General features: G+C 35.7%; 1 protein-coding gene across 6 annotated transcripts in view; it reads right to left on the bottom strand.

The window, feature by feature from the left end:
- The window catches only part of BANK1 (B cell scaffold protein with ankyrin repeats 1), a 430,151-nt gene that overhangs the window by 15,397 nt on the left and 401,361 nt on the right, over positions 1-13,393 (bottom strand). The window lies entirely within an intron of this gene.

Below are 13,393 nucleotides of genomic sequence, written 5' to 3'. Positions count from 1 at the left end.
AGACCTAGTGTTGTGGGTGAAAAGAATATGTCTCATCACTGAAAAACATAAAGGGATGAGGAGAGAAATAACAGCAAAAGTTCTGCACTAGGCTGGTGGTGGGCAGTGCCAATGTCATGTTCTTTTGTGAGGATTACTTTTCATTAGGTCCACAAAATACTTAGCATAGGGCCTGCTGCATAGTAAGCTAAATAAGAAAGAGTTAACACTATCATTACTAATACATATTTATGGAATAAACACAATCTCTCCAGCTTTGGGACAAAAGATCTCAACCAACATCCAAATGTCATAAGAGGTGCAGGATCATTTGAGAATTTATTCCTGAAAGATTTAAAATAAATAATTGCTGGTCCTTTTGTCGTGACCTGCTTCCTTTTCACAAGAGTTTATTTTGGAACATGCTATGTCTTATTTGCTCGGCACGATGAGAACATTCGATGGTCTGATGTCTCTTGTGTGGCTGCTAATGCCACACCAGACACTGGCCTGAGGAACAGTGAGAGCAAATTGCAGACCACGGGGGAGTCAGTGTTCTGACGGTGCTTAAAGACATAAATGAAGCTGTATGCTTTTAGGGACTCTCTGTACTCTCCAGGCTACCCCAGTCTCTGTTCCTCCCTATAAGTCTCTGGATGACTTCACACTTGTACTGCCTGCCTGGCTGCAGAACTCATTGGAGTTCTCATTTACATATTTCTCCTAAGTCCAACATACTTATTGCATTATCTCAGCAGGGACTGGATGACTCAGCAGCAGCACAGGTCGTATGCACTATCAAATCCAAATATGCCCAGAGTCTAGAAGGAGAGAAGAGGTAGTCCCGCCAAGCTGTAGGCAAGCTGGTAGTAAATTGGGCCTATCGCTGGAGAAATTGCTCATTACTGGGAACTCTTTTTCAAGAAAGAAGTAGATCAATTAGACTGTATCTAGACCTGATTGACGGGATTTGTGAAATGGGGAGGGCATTCAAATTCTGTATAAAGATTCATTGATAGGATTGGTTAGTCTGGAAATGAGAAGTTCAAGTACTTGATAGCAGTTTTAAGTATTTGATGGGAACTTGAGCCTCGGGGCAGTCTTGGAATGACCTCTCATGTCCCTTTCAGTTTTGAGATTCCAGCAGTGAATCTTGGAACAGGGGCACAGAGAGGATTCTTTTTTTGTAAAGGCTCACATGCACATAAAACTGCTCCATGGCCAATCATTCTGATTCCCACGGGGGCTTTCTTGGCTTGTCTTTTCACTTCAGAAGTCCTATATCCCCGGAACTAACAAGATGTCAACAGATTCTATACTCTTAAATCTTTTCCTTCAGGGATGACAGGACATGAAATCCCACGAGAATTGGAGAAGCAAAAGTCAGCCAGAGGGCTCAGCGGTTCAGCAGCCAAAAGCACAGGTAACAATTGAGATCTTGCTTCTTGTACCACTTGCTTTTTATAGGTCTCCACAATCCAATTCAATTCATAAGATGCTGTTTGCAGTAGAATTCCATGTGCCATTCCTGCCAGAGTGTGGAGGTTTAGCATCATCATTTAACTAGCACCTCACTTCTGTCATCCCTTTGCCTAAGTGTGAATCCATTTTTATCGCAAATACCCATGCAGCTGGATTTTCTGCTTTTATAGAAGTTATGTCAAGCCAAGCCTTCCCAGAAAATGGTACCAACTTCAGTTTTGCTATATGTGCACGTTTAGCTGAATTACAAAAAACACATTGAATTCTTTTAATAACATTCATTTCAATTATCCCTTCATATTTCAAATTTTAGCTACGAAAATATAAGTAAGATGACTTTTTGGGGGGAGGCAGGATTCAGTTTTGCATGGTTGTGCAGAGACAACAAAAGAACAAAATTCAGGAGTGGCAGAAGTTGTAGACAGATTGAGTCCTGAAAGTGAGTTGTTTACAACTAGACTAATTTTACATACATCTGCTTTTTCTTCTTTTTTTTTTCCCCCCACACTAAAAACATTAAAACCAATTGTCTTGATAAATTACTATTAGGCATGACAAGCTGCAAAGAAAAATGATTAGGCCTTTTACCCCCTTTCTTTCTAAGGGCAGACTAATCAAACCAAAACATGCAACCTGTAAATTTTGGAAGGCTGTGCAAAATTTCTTTATTGCGTTTAGATGACTATTTTATGGGGGGTGGAAGGGTTTTTCCTTGCTCCTCAAATTGTATTTATTATTAGTTTATTCTCATAAGAGTTAGTATGAGTTTAACATAATTTTCATTGAAAAGCATTTGTCATACTGCTATTTGCCCACATGGCAGACTTGTTCTCTTATCGTAAAAGCTTCAAGACAAACTACAGTTTCTGAAGTTTTAGTTCCTTTCAGATCAATTCTTCTTTACAAGATTTTCCATTTGATCAACTTTTGGTCAAATTAACATCAAGCAGCCCATCTGGTGGACATATGAACCTAGAGATTAGGTGAGAAAGCAAACTGAGCTTTTCATAAAAGTTCTTTCTACTACCAAGTGACTGGCTAGAAGAACATTTTTCCTGAAAAACTGAAAGTCAACAACTTGATTGGCCAACACCAAAGAACTTAAAATGTGAAATATTTACTTAGTAAATATTAGGTAGTCATTGAAATAATAATAATTTAAAAGACCAAGTGCAACGGAGAGTGTGCTTATTATACAAGGACAAGTACAAAAGCAGGATGCAAAATTGTACATATAGTAAAATTTTAACCATAAAAATGTTGTGCATATAATAAAGCAGGCAGGGACAGTTTTAAAGATGATACAGGTCATTCTATTGTGATGGTATCAGAAGTGATTACCTTTTTCTACTTTCCAACTTTCTGAAATAATACTATATTGCTTTTGCAATAAGAAATTTCTCCCACTTCGCGAATAGGTTTCTCCATGGAATACACCCTTCCAAGCTATGCCAGATATACTATACCATGCCATACCATACTGTACTATCTTACCAAATTATTTTGTGAGCAGCTGGAACAAACTTGAAAGTAATAGGACTTAAAAAAAAAATCAGTGACCAAGGTTTAAATCTGAAGTTACTTTTTTGTTCCGTATCTAAGAAATTGGCAGCAAACGAGCTCAGGGTCACATGAGCAAATTAGGAGATGTAGTGTTGATGTATTCCTTGTAACTTCCAAGGAAAGTATCCACATCTCAACCTACAGCTGCTATTGACGGGTTCTCTCCTTGACTAAACTTTAGTCAGGCTCCTGAGTCCTTTTCCTAACTAGGGCTCACCTTTCGTACTTCCATGTCTGTCTTTGCATTGCTCAGTTTTCATAAGAATCCTGCTGTTGCTTTAGCCAAAATCCCCCACCCTTGATATCGGATCACCTTCAATATCTGTTTGGGTTCTTTTATCTTCCATCATCCCCCTGATGTGATCTGATCACTTGGCCTGCCTGGAGTAAGAATCCTGTTCAGTCAGTTTAGGGGGAATCTCTCTCACCCCTGGTGTTCTTAGTAATTTCCCATCCACTTCTCACCCCTCCCACACACTCTGCTCCTGGGTTATAAATTCGCATTCTTCCTTGTGGCATTCAGAGTTGAGACCACTCTCTCCCATACTGTAAAATCCCATAGCAGCAACCCCTGTATTGTTGTATATAATCCCCTGAATAAAGTTGGCCTTACTGTTTGACAAGTGGCAGGATAATTTTTTCATTAACAATATATTCTTTGCCACTTCACTTTAATTGTAAATTCAGAAGGTAAGTCCCCATGCCCTGCCCCACCACCATTTAGAAAACACAGACGTGTACTAAAAAAGAAAATGACTATCACTCACTACTACACTCTTCAGAAATGTGGAGTATTAACATTTTGATGTTTCTCCTTTTTAAGTGTACATTGCTTTCTTTTCTTCTCTTTCTTTTTCTGAACTAGGTTTATACTGGTATGTTTCCAGCTCTTTTCTCTTATTCCTATAGCCTAAGAATGTTTCCATGCCATTAAATATTCTTTGAAACATGAGTTTTAGTGGCTGTATTATATTCTGAAATTTGTATATTCAATCAAGTATTTAACCATTTTCCTACTGTTGGCTATTTTGTTGTTTCCAGTTTTTCCCACAGTTATGTACTATTGGTGCTTAAAAGTCTTTAACATAAATCATTGGCTGTATTGCTATTTATTTTCTTAGGATAGACTCCTGAAAGTCTAATTTTTGAGTATGTACACTTTTAAAGCTGTTGATACTTAGTGATCAACTCCTTTCCTGGAAATGTGTTGTTAAATACCTCTCACCAGTTGGATAAGGGAATGCCTGATTTGATACACTTTAGATAATATTTTGCATTATTCAAGTTAAAAAAAAAGCACAAAAACTTATAGTAATTTGATAACCTAAACCATTCTTTCACTGTTAAGTGATTCTTATGTCAATGTAATGCTAAATACTGTAGCTTTAAGCACTGCATAAGTACCAGACCTTAATACACATGGCAAGTGGTGCTGACTTAATCTCTTTATTTTCCTAAATAGTTGAGTTTGAAATAACTCAGTGACAAAACTTGTCCTGGGTTACCTTTTGAGTTAAAACTTAATACAAATATTCCCTAGTTATTGGTCTAGTAATATTTAAAAAATTCCTTTCACCTGACATAATTTTTTTAATAAGTTGACTTTGTTTTATTAACACACTCTATTATTTAGCGTAGTTTTAGGTTCATAGTCAAACTGAGTAGCAGGTACAGAGATCTCCTATATACCTCCAGTCCCACATATGAGTAGCCTCCCCCATTATCAACACTGCTCACCAGAGGGGTACATTTGTTACAGCTGATGAGCTTACACTGACACATCATTATCACCTGACATAATTTTGTTAATTAGTATTTTTCTTTGAAAAGTCACATATATATATTTTAAAATTTTATTGGAGTATAGTTGATTTACAATGTTGTGTTAGTTTCAGGTATACAGCTGAGTGATTCATTTATACATATACATAAATTCATTCTTTTTTGGATTCTTTTCTCATATAGGTTATCACAGAATATTGAGGAAAGTTCCCTGTGCTATACAGTAGGTCCTTGTTGGTTATGAATCATATATATTAGTGTGTGTATGTTAATTTTAAGCTCCTGATTTATCCCTCCCCCCACCACATTTCCCCTTAAGTGGGACCATAAGTTTGTTTTTAATATCTGTAAGTCTGTTTGTGTTTTGTAAATAAGTTTATTTTTATCATTTTTAAAATTAGATTCCTTGTATGAGTGATATCATGATATTTGTCTTTCTCTGTCTGACTTACTTCATTTAGTATGACAACCTCTAGGTCCATCTGCGTTGCTGCAAATGGCGTTATTTCATTCCTTTTTTATAGCTGAGTAATATTCCATTGTATATATGTACCACATCTTCCTTATCCATTCCACTGTTGATGGTCATTTAGGTTGCTTCCATACCTTGGCTATTGTAAATAGTGCTGCAATGAATATTGGGGTACATGTATCTTTTCAATTTATGGTTTTCTCCCGATATATTACCAGGAGTGGGATTGCTGGGTCATATGGTAGTTCTATTTTTAGTTTTTTAAGGAACCTCCATACTGTTCTCCATAGTAGCTGCACCAATTTACATTCCCACCAACAGTGTAGGAGGGTTCTCTTTTCTCCACACCCTCTCCAGCATTTATTATTTGTAGACTTTTTGATGAGAAAATCATATATTTTTATACACAAGAAAATCAAACAATTCCTCTGACTCTATATACTAACATCTTCTCATGACTGGTTTTCTTACTGGCGTATTCTCTTAGTTAGATTTGCCAGAGCATTTGCTAATTTATTCTTTTTAAAAATAAACTTTCAGATTTAGTTAAAATTTCCTGTGTTTTCACATCTGTGAATTTTAAAAATTCTACCATTAATTTTCAACTTTTACTAGATTTATTACATTGGTTTTATTCCATAATTTTTTTTTACTAGTATCTAGTTCCTTTGTTTTCCTTTTCTTGTTTAATAACTAAAGATGTACAGCTGTGATGTTGCCGCTGCTTATAGTTTGCTTGCTAAGCATTCAACTGTGTTTTAATTTTGTTTGCCTTCACAGGTTTTTTAGAATTTCTTCAGGTGTTTTTCATTTCTGTTATTAATTCTTTAAAAAGTATACTGAGATCAAAAAGTGGGTTGAATAGGTCATATTTTTATTGAGTTTTTAAAAAATCAGATAGCATATTATCAATTAAGGGTTTTGAAAAGTGTACAGTCTATTAAGTACAAACAACATTATCTTAATTTTTTATATACCCTATTTTATTGTTTTTGCATTTTTACTGTTTTATCAAAGATTCAAAGTATTTATAACCTCTTACTACTACTGTGGTTTTTGTCAAATTCTTTTATTCTACCACATTTTACTTAAGTATTTTTAATATTTGCCACATAAAAGAACATGGATGACATGCTTTTATTTGGATTTTAGAATTTAAATAAATAAAATGATTTCTTTTTCTAATACTTTTGCCTTGAATCCTATTTTCTAAAATTAAGATTGAAAACAACTCGTTTATTTCTTTTTCTTTAAGCAACCATTAATGACCATAAATTTTCAACTTTTCTTTAGTATTTTTTTTACAGTGTATCTTCAAAAAGCAGGATATAGTTTGATTTTGTCTTTTATCCAAATTTGAATCTGCATCTTTTATAAAAGAATATATAATGTGGTATTTGGAACCAGGCAATCATGGGTACAAATCTCAGATCTGTCTCAGCCACCCTTTGCAAGCTTCAGTTTGTCTATAAAATGGAGGTAAATAATACCATTAGTTACAGGGTTGTTGCAAGGTTTAAAGGAATTAATATGTGTAACATGCTCTGTAATGTTCCAGGCTTGTGCAAAAGTCCAGGAAATTGTAGAGAGAGTTGTTGTTACTATGATAACCTGGAAGAACAGGATAGTAGGAGATTCTAAACATGGGCTTCAGAGTCAAAAAGAATTAAACTGAAACTCCACCTCTACCACTTATTAGTTCTGTGACCTTGATTACAGATAACCAATCCATCTTAAAAAGGAAAATAATATCTACCTCATAAGATAGCTGTGAGGACTTGATCTATGGTATATAAATGCTTCACACAGTGCCATTTGCCCTCAGTGATTGTGACTGCTCTTTGAGGATGTTTAACTGACACATGTATTTTCATAACTGCTGTTCTAATTATAACCTTATTTTGTATCTTTTTTTTGCCTTTTTTTTAGTTTTTGTCTTTTGCTAGAAAGATTAGGTAGATAGATATAGTGTATATATATTCTATAATTATATAATATTAAGTGATTTCGAAGGTATATATTTTGTTTTAAAATAATGATTACTTTTATAAATTTCAGAGATTTTTTACCTTATATTTTTTGATTAGTAAAGACTTGATAGGGCATTATTTTATTTTTAAATTATTTTCTAGTTCCTAGACATTTTCATATTATTTGAGCACTGGACCTAGATTATTGCAATAGAATTATGATCTCTTGCATTGCATATTTTTATCATCAGTATTTTACATTCAGATGTTTTATAAATAAATTTATAATAATAATTTAAATTTAATTCCATGTTTTATTGAATTCATTATTCAGCACAAATTCTTTAATGCCATAACTTCTTTTTTTTTTAATTTTTGAAGTACAGTTGATTTATAATATCATGTAAGTTTCAGGTGTACAGCATACTGATTTAGTTATATATGATATATATACTTTCTTTTTGAGATTCTTTTCTCTTATAGGTTATTACATAACATTGAGTATGCTTCCCTGTGCTATACAGTAAGTCCTTGTTGGTTATCTATTTTATACCTAGTAGTGTGTATATGTTAATCCCAGCCTCCTAATTTATCCCTCCCCCCACCCCCTTTTCCCCTGTGGTAACCATAAGTTTGTTTTCTGTGTCTGCAAGTCTCTTTCTGTTGCTAAGTCTCTCTCACTTATTTGGGGGAATACTTTCATGATGACATAGAAATGCTATCTTTTCTAAAATCTTGGACATCCAAAAAATCTTACACAAACACATTAGCTGACTAAATATAAGTTGCAACGTTTTCCCAATAAATCATGTAGTCCATTATCTCAAATTTTTGTTACATCATTTTCTAAATTGTAAAACTGATTTTGATTTTTTAGAAGAAAATCTAAGTTAACATATTTCCTCAATACTTTAGGGTTGTTTTTTCATCTTTATAACTATAACAGTTTGCTAAGATGCTTTTAAATGTGGGTATATTTCCTTATTTTTTGCTAGATCACAGCGAGTCCGTACAGTCTGCATATTCATTCCCCCACTCTTCTGTACTCTGAAGCTTTGTTAAACTATGTCACTGATTGTATTTTCTAGCCTATTTTTAAAAACACCTATTATACATGAGTTGGATTTCTGTTCTCCATGTCTTTTGACTGTTTTTAGTATTTCCATGTATTGGGAACAAACCCTTTTCCAATTATGTTCTCAACTTCAATAATTGATTTTACCCACTGTCACTCCTTTTTGTTATAACCAACGTGGATTTTAGTTTGCTATTGAAATTTTAAGTTCCAAGTTTAGTTTATTTTTGCCATATGTCCTCTAGTCACTTGATCCATTTTCGTCATGTCACATGTTTCACCTCATCCTGCCATCTCAGCTAAAATGTCTTTCATCTGTTTTGCTTTCATCTCAGCCTGACCTTGACCCCCGACTTTCTGTTGATGTTTCTTCTTTCTGTTTTCAATTTGTTTATGAGTTTGCAGTTTTCTGAAATTTTCTTTTTTGGCTCCTGTATATTGTCAGTGGGTATCTAGCACTGATCCTGAAAGCTGAATGGCTTAGCTTAATTTAATAAATGAAAATTAAAGATAACTCATACTTCTTTACAGTTATTTTCTAAAAACAATTATACATCATTAGTTGGGATGTTCTTATTTTGTGTCTGTGTGTTGGGGGTGGGGGGGCACACTTGCATATTTCCCACTATCTCCACACTGATAGCTTGGTGCTTCTTGGGAAGATATATGACAACCTTACTCATTAAGGAAGTGATTTACAGAAGTATAATTATCCTGAGTCTTCATGATGAAATTCTCCTTCCTTTCCTTTGACATGGTTTTTGAAGTTCTCATATCATTTATTTGTTCTCTCCTTCAATCTTCTTAAAAGAGAACGCATCTATAGAATCATGTTGGACAAGAGATTTTGGTGGTGGTTTATCCTTTGCTTCTATTCCTTGTGTTCAGATCAAATTTTGTTCTCTGCTCTAGGACTACAGAGGACTTTGGTGCAACTCATAACTCAAGATCCCAGGACTTAGCAGCTTTGTCTAGTGCAGCTTTGTCACAAATAGGTGGAACATGATTCTTTGGCACTATGTACTGATAGGTCTGCAAGCAACTAACTCCCTGAATAAACAGTAAGTTTTCTTGCCCATCCCATCTTTCCTTCACAGAGCTTTACTGCAGGGCCTCAGGTTGCTTTCTACTGGGAGAACTACTTTTTCTGCATGTATATAGAAAGACCAGAGCTGGAGTGGAGAGAACTTTAAAAAATTAGCATTTGTGTAGCAGAGTGATAGCTAGGGGTCAGCGGGTGGACTACTGGTTTTATTTGCTTCAGTCCCTTTTTTTCAACCTTAGAATTAACTGGAATCAGTCCCATATTCCAGCATTAGCTTTATTCCAGTCTTTGTTTCCACTATTATTAAGAATTCCATCTTCTTGATGCCTTTCCTTCACAAGCATTTCTTAGAGGCCACTGCTGGCTGCTGACACGTCACCATTTTAGACAAGAGCTCAGCTATTACGCAAGTTTTTCCAGGTATGACCTTAACAAAAACAGAAACCAACCGAACAAAAAACTCCTATGAACATGACAAATGGAAATGTCAGTTATACTGAAAAGGAGAATTGAAGCCATTATTCTTCTGTGGAGTACAAATAACTACATTTTGATAATTTTCCCTCTTTTCTTTTTAATATATCAATTACTGGCAAAAGTAGCCAGATGAAAATACCTCAGGGACTCGCATTCTCTTTTGCCCACATAAGGGTAATACCATCTGCATTTCTCCAGGTCTCCTACTTATAGAAAATTCTGTTAACATTCATCACACTGCTGCAGCACTGGGAACTTACAGAGCTCATACAAGATATGTTCCCTGACTATATCTTTCCCAAGAGCATGCACACCCCCTGAAAAGACCAGCCAATAACGATTTTGCAGTCTGCATCGAGGAATTAGTGGGCAGAGACTATATCAGAGATTGCAAACTTGTAAGCCTACAGGGGCCAGAAAGATGGAATTACTGAGCAGATAAGATTCAGTGCCTGCTTATTAAACACATCTGAATAGTCTTCATTATCAAAAATAATTATTTTCTCTTTTGTGTTTTATTCATAGCATGATTCTCGATACGTCTTTTATTTTCCCAGTTCTGATAGAATTATGAGTTTAGAGAAATGTGTCTCAAATATAAGAAGACAATATGGAAAGCATGATAACAAATGAAATATCAAAAGTAATTTGTAGCAAATGATACAATAATACAATAGGGAGTGGCTGGAGATTTGAATTGTTACATGAGACATGGATTTAAGCATGGTTTAAAATGGCAAAAAACTGAAATTATATTGTGCACATTATTTTTGAAATATATTTAGAGGCCAAATCTGACCACAAGTTTCTTTTGGTTAGATTTTGTTTTTTGTGTGTTGGTTTGAGATTATTATTATAGCATATTACTGTTCTCTTGTCTTCTGCTTGTAGTCCATGTCTAAGGTAGGACTTAGGCAACTAAATTCTAGAAGCTCCACAAATAACTCTTATGCTCATCTGGGATTGAGAGTCACTGGTATAGGCAGCTGGTTAGGGTGGACGTGCTCCTCCTACCTCCCACCTAACCCCACCCCTCAAAAAAATGGTTTGCCTTCCAAGCATGACAGCAACAACACACGCTTGCTGAGAGGATTATTATTTCACTGTGTGGCTGGGCATATCTGTGGCCATGACCCGTGATCACACGGAGGCAGTTAAGAATGCTAAGAACGCTGAACATCATCAATGGCCATTCCTCACCTCTGAGTACCACTGTGTTGATAAAATGGGGATGATTCCAGTGAAGATAGAAAAGGCCCCATGGCGTAGCCTAAGAAAAAGATGTAACAGAGAAAAACAGGTCTGGGAGACGTGAGCAATCTTGACCCTAGACTATTATATGATTTTGTGAGGCGTGGAAAATTAATCAGCTATTTCCATGTCCTCAAAGTCCTTACATTCCTCCAGCACCCTTTGACTTGATCATGTTCACCTAGTAGCCTTCTAATTACTAATTATATTTTATAAAAACTTTATTATTAATATTTGGCAAGGGTCTAATGAATACAAGCATTCTTGTCACTGGGAAGAAATCTTCCCATAAAACAGATTTAATCCATTGGGATTGGGGGTTATAAATCAGTCCTCCATGAGCTTAGTTAACAGGACTCAGACATCAAAACTCTAATTGATTCCAAACCCACTGACAAATTCAGTTCTCTGGTTTGCCACGTTGAAGAACAAACCCTTGACTGCTCTGTGAGGCTCAATTTTGGGAAGTGGGTGGAGGTGTGGTAGCAGCACATTCTGGGGACAACACTCTGGCACTGATTTAAAATTTTTCTAATTTTAAAACCAACTTGGAAAAACTGATTTTAAAAATGTATTTTGATGGAAACTTTTATCTGTGATCCAAAGTCCTCAGCATTTTTCTTATATTTTTTCCAGGATGTGAAAATTGAGTTGAAGAAATCTGTTGAGTTTCCATGGAAATGGTGCCAATTAATTTTTTTCTGTTCCTCAGGAAAATTCCTTGACTTAGCAATAATGTAGCTTCCTGGCAATCCCTTGGCAGTCTTCAGCACAGGGCATCTGAAATGCCTATACTTTCAGTGGGAAAATAGTTGGCTCTCAAAATCCCTTTCCCTTCCAGCATATAGTGAAATAATTGAATAATTTCTTTAACCTTTAGAGAACCTGTCCAGTCCCTTTAAAAAATCTTGACTCTGACAAACACTTCACAAAAGGGTCTTTTTGTTCTCTATCAAATAAAGAGATTATCATTGGTGAAGCATGCACTGTTTTTCCTATTGCACCATGAAATCCCAGGGTATTTGAAGAGTATTCATTAATTTAGGAATAAGTAGTTTTGATTGTCTAGTATGTCCCATGGTCTGGATGGTCATAAATATCTGAAAAGATTTAGAGAAAAATGGCTGGACATTGGAAGTCCATTAGGTACTTAATTCTTTAATTTCAAAACCTTCCCCATTATTCTTTTTTTTTTTTTTTTGCGGTACACGGGCCTCTCACTGTTGTGGCCTCTCCTTTTGCGGAGCACAGGCTCCGGACGCGCAGGTCCAGCGGTCATGGCTCACGGACCCAGCCGCTCCGCGGCATGTGGGATCTTCCCGGACCGGGGCACGAATACGTGTCCCCTGCATCGGCAGGCAGACTCTCAACCGCTGCGTCACCAGGGAAGCCCCCCCATTATTCTTAATTAATTATGTTCTTCTCATGCTAGATTCTGATTTCCCTGCAGACTGCAGTTATCAGGAAGGTTTTTTTTCCCCTAACATTTCATAGGATTTAATGTTCCTCTACTCCTTGAAAACAGAACAATAATCTTTTCCATTCTGCTGAATTACTAATGTCCACAGTTAAAGGAATCTAGGGGAACTGCTCTAAGGTGACTAATCAAAAATATCATCAATAATTGGATTGACATATCTAGAGAGTGAAAAATGCACACAAAAATTTGATTAGAATTTTCAGTAACCTAACCCCCCAAGAATTAAAAAAATCTGGTCATCATTGATCTTAAAGAAGCAAATTAAGTAACAAGATATGGACAGATGTTAATCCAGTAAAACATTTTATAATTTAGGTTCTTGTTTCCTTTCACCATTCTCTCCTCCCCTTTTATTCTGAGTACCGAAGGGACTATTTTTTCTATACATATGGTAGAATATTAATAGGTTTCTTCTAGGCTTCAAAAACATTAGCAGCCTTTTCTTATATTGCTCTCTGTGGGACAACCAGAGGATGACAGATCAGGCATTCTGAGGATCCCTTCATTACACTTGCTACTTGTCCCCTTCTTTCATCTCCTGTGGCCTTCTTCACATCATCCTCCTAATTCTAACGTAATTTAATTAAAATATAATAATTGAATAATTTGTTAAAAATGCTTTAGGGAAACTTTCTCCCAAAGAGCTCAAAGCGTCCCCTCTCTTTATTCTTTTCCAAGCTCTGTGAGGTACGTGTAAGAGTCCAGATAGGAATAATCTTCCCTACTTTAATTCTTCAATAACTGTTTGATCCTAATTGTACAATGATCTCACATGGAGTTCTGCATTTATTTCTTGAGAGAGCTGAAGGCACAGTGG

This window comes from Aethalodelphis obliquidens, unplaced genomic scaffold (genome assembly GCF_003676395.1).
Source record: "Aethalodelphis obliquidens isolate GAN/ISIS:26980383/991018 unplaced genomic scaffold, ASM367639v1 scaffold17, whole genome shotgun sequence".
Taxonomy (NCBI): Eukaryota; Metazoa; Chordata; class Mammalia; order Artiodactyla; family Delphinidae; genus Aethalodelphis; species Aethalodelphis obliquidens.
The sequence above is the reverse complement of the archived record's forward strand: the minus strand, read 5'-3'. Positions and strand labels throughout refer to the sequence as shown.